The 9662-nt window shown below is 38.4% G+C and overlaps 1 pseudogene; it reads left to right on the forward strand.

Moving 5' to 3' along the window:
- The first annotated feature begins 952 nt into the window (after nt 1–952).
- Nucleotides 953–9298, forward strand: LOC149256082 (uncharacterized; annotated as a pseudogene).
- The last annotated feature ends 364 nt before the right edge of the window (nt 9299–9662 follow it).

A 9662-nucleotide genomic window follows, 5' to 3' on the forward strand; every position in this document is an offset into this window, starting at 1 on the left:
GGAGACCACTATTCCAACCGTAGATGACCATGCTATGATATTGTTCTTTCTTTGTGCAAGTAAATATCTCAGAATGGAAAAATAGAATGGAAATGAAAAGTGTGCAAGTAAATATCTCAGTCAGTACAAGTAACATGCATCTTTTTTACTCAAAGGGAAACATTCATAAATATGAGACCCCTAAGCAAGGTACATTCCTAAAATTCATAATTATTTAGTTTTCTGGTAGATTTCAATCTTGTATTTAAATGTATGAGTTAAAGACCAATTCTAAATGGGATTACCTCATAAAGTTGTAGTTCTAGAGGGCTTCTATCATATCCGACTAGAATTCTATGAAAATAGAAAGGTAGGGTTTTTCTTTATTTTCCGCTTTAGCCAGGGCCATATTTATGGCTTACCATTACCAACACTTTTGTTTTTTGCCATTTATGTGTTTTCCCTCTTTGTTTCCTTTTTACGTATTAGATTATGTTGCCTTGATATTGTTGCTATATGTTTGTATTGAATGCTTAGCACTTTGTGCCCAAGAACTTGTTTTGGCAATGCCTCTTCAAAATATGCCTTGGATTGAAATTTTGAAATTCTGACAAATTGTGTTTTTGTTTCATATAATGAACAAGAAAATTTTGGGTTGAACGCTTTTAACATTGAACTAAAATTGTGAATTCAAAAAGTCCAATTGGACAACCTTCAACTTGATTTGCTGAAATTTAACAATAAATTTAGATTCAGAGTGGGGGTTGTAAATGATGAAATCATAGTCAGTAACTGGAAACATGCAGAGTTTCTTATTAAATTGAAGAACAAAGGCTTCACTCCATTCCCCAAGAAGGGAAAACCTGTTGAGGAAGCTATTTATGGGGAAATAACAGATGATTAAGAGTCTCCTGGAGACAACATTGATACATTAAAGGGTTTCTATGCTGGAGATTATGAGTATGTTCTATCCATGGCAATAAGAACATTGACTTTAGAAAAAGTACAACAATTATGTCCTAAGCAAAACAAGCTTAAGGGTGATGTTGAGGAGCTTAAAAAGGAAACACCAAATTATCTATGGTACAAATATGTGGATCCCTTTACAAAGGAGTTGGATGTATGTTCCTCATATTTTGACACTTTTGGTAGATCCAGATCTTTATGATTCTTCCTGTATGATAAATGAGTTGCAATATTTTCTCTCACTTGTCTGTAAATTTTGTAGGCTCAAGAAATGCAAGAGGCCAAGGATGACGAATTGAGTAACATGGGAAATGATTCTACCGAAATCTCTAGACAAGTAGGAAAAAACCAGAGAAAAATACCAAAATAACTATAACTACTAAAAAAACTGATTGCCAATCAACCACCTATGATCAGGGATCAACTGCCTCTCTTACTACAACTAATTCACATAATGGTAATGTTGTTTTAATCAACTGAAATTTAAATTAATTGTTATAAATGTCATATTTGTGGTTGAATTTATTTTGATGTATTCCTGACATGTATCGGTAGAAATTGTGAAACCCAAGCGTGGAGGTGACAAGAAAAGGCATGTGAAAAAACAAATGGTTTGTTTAAGTTACTTTCTATTTATTTTTCTAGGATCGAATTTATGTTTTTCCTTAACATGGATGATGTGAATCATATATTTTCAGGAAGTGGAAAGCGATGAGGATGATGAATTAGATACCAGCCTGTAGGATCAACTGGCATCTTATAACCATTGCTTATCAGCAGATCAATCAGGTTCGTCATCATATTTATTTTTGCACCAATTGATATTTTTTTTGGCTGAAGCAAGAGAGGATCCTTCTGTTTCATTAATTCAAGTATATTTTACACATTGTACAAATGTTCGCTAGACATTGTGGACTCCGAAAAAAAAAGACCAAATGCTAACTGTCTGAGATATAACCCTTCAACCCCACAAAAGTACCAACTAAACCCTTTAGCATACAAACAATGTTTGTGCTATATGAATTGCAAGACGTGTGACAATCCCCACAATTGCCCGCGCAATCGCTCGTCAGACCTACCACTTTAATCGCGACCGTCCAATCCATTTTCTCAATCCTACGGTGGTGGAGAATGTCGCACCAAGAAGAAGCACGGTGATTAACTCCCCGGCCCCACCGAACTACTCGATCATCTCTGATCGTTGATTTTCCTTGCGAGATCCAACGGATGAGATAAATATCGCACAGTTCAAGGATGCCAAAATTTAGTGTGCGATGAGGGTGGTTTACAGTCACAGCTCTCATCCACGTGTTGGAAGCTGTATGGCATTGCTTCCAAAATGCCAAAACCACATTCTGCTTGAGGGGGGTGCGATCAATCGAAAACCGCTCAGGAAGCGGTTTTGTTTCCCGAAAGGGGAAATTATGGGAAAGAAAATCCTCCGAAAAGGATAAGATTCCCGCCTTTTGTCTTTTGACCCTCCACTAGACTAAGAAGGCTGTCCAGAAAATGCTAGACATTTCTGAATTTGAAATAACTCATGTGGTTGGGGCCGACTATTGTTTGCTTCCCCCCAAAGACCTCTTTGACCAAAATTTGAGAATCGTACAGAGAAATCAACATTGAGACTTTGCTTCTTTAGCTTTTTTTCGGTACACTCCTTTATCCTCTTCCGCTTGGTTTTGGCAAAGTGCTTTTAGGCTACACTAAGGCAATACTTGCCACTCCATTGCAACTTTACTATCTTTGCAGATGACTCCTTGGTTGGCCAAAATATCTGCCAGTTTGTTGGCCTTTCTGCACACATGGTTAAACCTAACCGTGCGTAGTCCCTGAAGGTGACTCTGAATTATTTGGAGAACTTGGATTAACCTCCAATGTTTAGAAAATTTTTCCGGTTCTATTCTACAACTAATTTTCTTGACCGAGTTAATGACTAACTTAGAGTCAGCTTCTATTATCAAATTTAAGCAATTATCCTTCTTCAGAAATTATGGGCACTGCTCCAAAGCCATTAATTCCGCCATGTTGTTGGTGGATTTTCCTAAATGACAATGGAAGAGGAAGAGAATGTTGCCCACATCATCCCGAAGAACCCCTCCAAAACCTGCGGTTCCCTGGTTTCCTTTTGAAGCTCCATCTATATTGTATTTTAGAAAACCTTTCGGAGGAGGATTCCAGAACTCCTTATTAGTTTCCATGTTGATAACTTTTCTGTTCAAGCCTTGTGGGATGAGCCCCTACATACCCAGCTGCCTGAGAATTATTGAATCATCCTTTGAGGGAGGATTTTTGGGGAGATTTCTCACTATGGTTCCAACTATTTCCTTAAGCTATTTTAAGATCTTCTCAAACAGGTGAAGAGAGGGATTTTTTTCATTTTTTAAAATTCTCTTATTCCTTTCTTTCCAAACATTCCATATGATAAAGCTTGGCACAAGAGCCCACGCAAAGTTAAGAACTTCATAATTCAAAAAATTTCTTCACCAACTGCTAAGGGTGTTAGCGATACTTTCTTTGTCTTTGTCAGTCTGGTTAAAAATGGTGGCAAATGTGTCCCATAACCTGGAGGTGAAAATGCAACTATTGAGAAGATGTTCCATTGTCTCCTCTTGGTCTTCACAGAGTTGGCATCTGGAGGGCCCCATCAAACCCCTCGTTCCAATATTGTCCTAGGTCAAGATTTTCTTGTGATGCACCAACCACATGAAGAGTTTAATATTCATCCATCCTTATTGTCTCTAGAGGTTCTGCCAGGTCCGATCTATAGCATGGGACTACAACTCAAGGAGAATGCCTTTTGCTTCTTTAATATTAAAGGTGCCTTCTTTGTTGTTGCCCCATCTTATTTGGTCATGCCCCTCAGTTACTAAAATCATCCTCCGGTCCAATATTCAATTGAGAGTCTCTTCTTTCATGTTCATGGGTCTTTCATCCCTGCAATCTATGTTTCTCCAGGTTCTCCATTTTCCTATACTGTGAGTATGATCCCAAAAGTCTCTGACCTTTATTAAACCTTGGGTGTCTGTCCTATGCTTGAGGCCCAAAAATTCCTCTTTTAATAGAGTTGTTTCTTGTTGCCATTTGTCTTCCCAGAATAGTGCTATATCTCCTTCTTTGATTTCCCAATTTTTTTTTTGAACTAAGCCCCTATTTTCCGAGGCCTTGTTCCAGATGGGTGATCCCTTTATATTTCCATACATCCTTATGAGGTCATTATATTCCCAAGAGCTGGCATATTTTTCTTTCAAGATGCTTTCCCATTGAGCCTAAGGATATTTAAACCAACGCCACCACACTTTGGCCCCTAGAACATTGCTGAAAATCTCCTGATCATCCAACCCTAGGAATCCTTGGTTCTTGGGTTTATAGATCTTTTTCCATGAGACTAAGTCCCATTTCTTCCTTGTTTCTTCCTTGCCACAGAGAAAGTCTCTTTGGATATTTCTGAATTACTGCAAGACTCCCTTTGGAGCTAGGAGTGTTGATAACATGAATACTGGGATTGCTTGAAGCACTGCTTATGTTAGCACCAATCTACCAGCCAGATTTAAAGATCTGATGGTCCATTTTCTGATTTTATCCTGCATCTTATTGATCAATGGTTCCCAAATGCTCTTGTGTGGAGGTTTAGCAGTTAGAGGGATTCCAAAATACTTAGAAGGGAGGGAATCCCTTTGAAAGCCAAGGATTCTGGAGATATTTCTCTAAATAGCAATATTGGTATTAAAGAAAAAGCTTTTTGATTTGGAAATATTAGCTTCCATACTTGAAGCCATACCAAAGTCATTCAATATTTTTTTGTACGCTAGAGCCTCCCTGACCATGGGGATTCCCTGTAACATGGTGTCATCTACAAATTTTTGATGGGTCAAAGCCTATCCATTCTTTGAGAGTTGAAGACCCTCAATTTTTCCCCTAACTCTAGCATGCTTGATAGACCGTCGTAGTCCTTCCATCATGAGGATGAAGAGAAAAGAAGATATCGGATCTCCCTGTCTAAGGAGAAAAACCTTAGAGGGAAAGACATTAACCAGAATTGAAAAGCTGGAAGAAGTCACCAGGGCCATGACCCATCTGATCTAGTTATGATCAAATCCAAATGCCATAAGAACTTTCCTAATGTAGGTCCAATTCATTTTATCATAAGCTTTGGCTATGTCTAGTTGCATGATCATACCTGCTTTCTTCTTGCTAGTTAACGAGTGAACCATCTTGTGAGCTTGAATGATGCTATCTAGTATTTGTTTTCCTTCTACATAATTGGATTGTTCCCCTGAAACTAGCGTAGGAAGCAAAGGTTTGAGTCTATTGGCCACCACCTTGGATATTATCTTGTAGACCACATTGCATAAAGCAATAGGTCTATACCTTTCTGGTGTTTGAGCATTGACCTTTTTAGGGATCAAGGAGATGAAGGAGGTATTGAGCGCCTTCAAAATAGTTCTGTTAAGCCTAGAATCCTCCACTACACTCAAAATGTCTTGTTTTACAATATTCCAGTAGGCTTTAAAGGAATCCACATTGAATCCATCCGGGCCTGGTGCCTTGCCATTTTGCATTTCTTTGAGGACCTCACTGACCTCCTTTTCAGTCACTGACCTATTAAGATTGAAATTATCCTCTCTAGACACTAGCTTGGGAATATGTATGGTTAAGTCCATGATGTAAGGCTCTCTTTCTTGATTGTTTTCTTGCGTTATGCCTCGGAAGTGCTGAGCTAACACTGCTTCTACATCCTCATGGGATTGTTGTATCTTCCCACCCTCATTCTTGATCAAAGAGATCCTATTTTGAGTTCTATTCGCAATGGTGGAGCTGTGGAAGAATCTAGTATTACGCTCTCCATCTTTAAGCCATTGAACTCTATATTTTTGTCTCCAAAATATTTCATCTTGTTTACACAAATTTTCCCATTCTTGATGATGACTCTCCACTTGATCATTTATGTCTTTATCAAAGCCTTCCTTGATCATAGTTTGGTTGAGTTCTTGTATTTTGTTTTCAATAGTTTTCTTTCCAGCAAAAATATTACAAAATTCACTCTTACTCCAGTCTTTTAGCCTCAGCTTTATGTGCTTTAATATTTCGTGAAGAAGGAACATTCTTGTTCCCTAAATATGTAGATCTTCTGCCCACCATTTTTCAATATTGCTGATGAATTCTAGATGTGAAATCCATATATTCTCAAATCTGAAAGGTCTGTTCCTGGGGCTACCAATGCCCTAGATATCCATTTGAACCGTCTAGTGATCTGAGCCTCCAAAGGGTAGAGCTCTCGCTAATATTTCCTTATCTATAAGCATAAGATCCTCAGAGATAATGAATCTGTCTAACTTGGAGGCTACCTAGGAATCTCCTCCCCTTTTATTGTTCCATGTAAAGAGGCCATTGTTTGTTTGAATGTCAGCTAGCTTCATGTTTTCTAAAAAGATTTGAAAGGCTAGAGAGTCTTTATTTAGGGCTCTGGTTCCTCCTTTTTTTTTGAAAGAGATTTGATCATATTGAAGTCCCTTCCCATGATCCAAGGTTTCCCTGCATGTCTGACCCTAAGATACTCAAGGGACTCTATAAACCTGAGTTTGTCATCTACCCTTTGAGGGCCATAAACATTTGTGACTAGATAGGTGCCTCTTTCTCCTACAAGCTGAATTACCACTGATAAATAATTTCTCGATGCCTCAGCATCTATTATTCCTATTTTTTTGGGATTCCAAAGGGTAAGTATGCCACCTCCTATATTCTCTGCTTTAACTTCTAGAAACTCAAATCTACTGAGCCAATTGCTATGTATTTGCCTTAACTTTTGAATGGAACATTTCGTTTCCTGGATACAAATTATATCCAGAGTTGCATGTTTCAGTCTGTTACTAAGCATTTTTTGTTTTCTTTTACTGCTTAGACCTCTTATATTCCAAGATGTGAACTTCATAATTAAAGATTTGTAAAGGAGTAACTGGCTAGATTTTTCATCTTACCTGAGTCTATCATGAGCTTTCCACACTCCATCAAAAGCTCGTTCTGCTTTTTTCTTCCTCTTTTCTTTCCTGGGTTTCTATGTGCTAATCCTGAAGTAGTTTTTAACATTTTAACACCTTCATTACTTTGCATGTCAGTTTTTTCCCCCTCCAATCCCTTAGCCTAAGTTTTCCATAAAAAAAATTGTTGTATTCTACTGAACTCTTCTTGAGGTAATGAATCTACCCCACCGGTTGTTACCTTAATCAAGAACCCTTCCGTATCTAGGTGTTCTCTGTCAAGTATCTCTTGTAGCTCATGGTCCTCCAGTTCCATCTCACTCTGGGTAATTTCCTGATCCATCTCTGGTTCTGTGTCACTCATCATGATCTCTTTCTGTTTATCGTTTTCCTGTGTGAGTTCACAGTTTTCTTCTTTTTCCTTCTCCTCAGGACTTCCATTCCTTGCTTTATCTTCTACCGTTATTTCTTCATCCTCTTCAAGAACTTGGAACTAGTTCTTACTAACCTGTTGTCCTTCATTTTGGTGTTGCCTTGGCCCTCTTTTGTGGCCTTTTCCTCTATGTACCACTTTGTGAAAGCTATTGATATCTTTCATTGTGTTAGTTTTTCTTTTGTTCTCTGCTTTACTGAGGGGGTAGTCTCTGAGAAGGTGCCCATGTTCATGGCATCTACGACATCTAAACGGAATATGTTCGTATTCTACTGTTTGCACCCATCCTTCATCAAAAACTTCTAAGATTACCTCATCCAGAAGAGCTCCGGATAGATCCATCTCCACACATATCCTTGCAAAGGAGGTGTATTTTTCCCTTATTGTGCCTTTAGAAGTTTTGACGAACCTACCTAATTTATTTCCTATGGATGCTAATGATTCCATATGCTAATAATCAAGAGGTAGAGAATACAGTCTTACCCAGACCGGGACCGTAGTAAAAGTCTCGTGCTCCGGGACAAAATTCATCATCCATGGCGGCTTGTAGAGCCCTGCCGCTGCATAGAAGTAGGGCCCTCCTTGAAACACTTTGTCTTTGTCTTCAATATTTGTGAACACCACAGTAAAGAAGCCCTTTGACCCAAGATGTAGATCAATGCTCCCTTTAGGTTTCCAGTGGTATTTTATCCAAGTTTGTAAGGCTTTTTCAGTGGGCCATAGACCCATGAATTTGCAGATGATCGCATAAGTCCTCATGTGATCCTTGTGCGCCTGCAGCGCTGGATCATTTAAAACTACTCTCGGTGTGATTTCAGCTTTTGGTCTATAAGGTCCCTTTTGTTTTTTGTCGTTTGTTCCCTATTTTTTGTCCTCTTCCTCCTTGTCTTTTGTGCTTTTATTCTCCTTCATTTTGGTGCCTTCTATTTCCTCTTCCAGGCTTCTTCTTCCTTCCTCAAAAGTGCCTCTAACATTTTCTGGAGGTTTCTTGCCCTTATTGGCCACTGCCTCCTTATAGGAGGGAGAAGAGCTCCCTCCTCTGCGCCATTCCATGGCGGAAAACTTCTGTCGCACTCTGTAACCCTAACTGTTCGCTTTATGCTCTTTCCCCCGTGACCTGGTGATTCTCACCAATTGATATTTACTCAAGAGAGAACTTTTGTTATTTAAGTAGTTCAGTCTCTTCTAATATAAATTTTCATTTTGTAATTTGAGTACTTGTGTTTTTTTCAATTTTCATTTGTTGAGGATCAAAGAAACAAACAAAATTCACCAACTGAATATTTTAAACCAAAGCAGAAAGAGACCACTAGACAAGCAAAAAAGGCTTCCCCTATATACTTTGAGATGTTAGATGAAGATGATACAATAGAAACCATTCCCAAAGAAGAAGAAAATGAAGAGAAGGGAGAGAGAAAACCAAGGAAGGTTGGTGCAAAAGGGAATATTACCTATGTGAGAACAAAGAAGACCAATATTGCTAGTGATGGTGATTCTAATTTTGGAATTTATGAAGATGACGACAATGATTATCAGGAAGCCATTCCTAGGAAGGGGTCAAAGACGCCTATTGTTGATAAGGCCTCCAAGCCCTAAAAAAAACCCCTAAAAAAACTAATTCTACAACTATTGCCCCTGTACCTAGAAAGAGAGGACCCAAAAGGCCAACCCAGGGAGAAAAATTGATTAATGAAATGATGAAGCCTACTTCTATTGACAATGTTGTTGATGTTGTGAAACTATACAACCATCACCTTACAAAAAATACCCTGAGAAAAAAGTGAGAAAAATGAGACCATATCCTTTCAATAAGAAAAGTGGACCACTAAAGTCAAAGCTAAAACAGGAGAGTGATATAAGTCCCCCTGGTGAAAATGGATCTACTGCATCTTCATCCAATAGTCCTGAAGAATTCAACAAAGCTCCAAATCTAGTTGGGTGAAGCAGGACATAGAGAGTGACTCCAACACCTATGTCGTTATGCCTTGAGTGAGAGAAACGATGAAATGAAGTTGAAGTTGAGATCCATGATTCAAATTTTGTAGAAGATGATGACTAAAGTAGAAAATGTGCTCAATGTAGAAGGCACATCTTTTACTTAGTATTCTGGTGGTTCTGATTTCAAAATAGTGGTATCATAATAGGGCATGCCTATGTAGGGCCCTTTAAAAGCCATTAGTTCCTTTTACAGAAAACTTCTAATTTTACATCAGTTATGGGTTCTTTGGAAGGCATAAGTCTCTTCTTGCAAGCTTCAAAAATGATTTTCTTTAGCATCAATGATAATTGACATGACTACAATGTTT

This window comes from Pinus tabuliformis, chromosome 7 (assembly GCF_031772625.1).
Source record: "Pinus tabuliformis cultivar Carrire ecotype Pingquan chromosome 7, CPIR1, whole genome shotgun sequence".
Taxonomy (NCBI): domain Eukaryota; kingdom Viridiplantae; phylum Streptophyta; class Pinopsida; order Pinales; family Pinaceae; genus Pinus; species Pinus tabuliformis.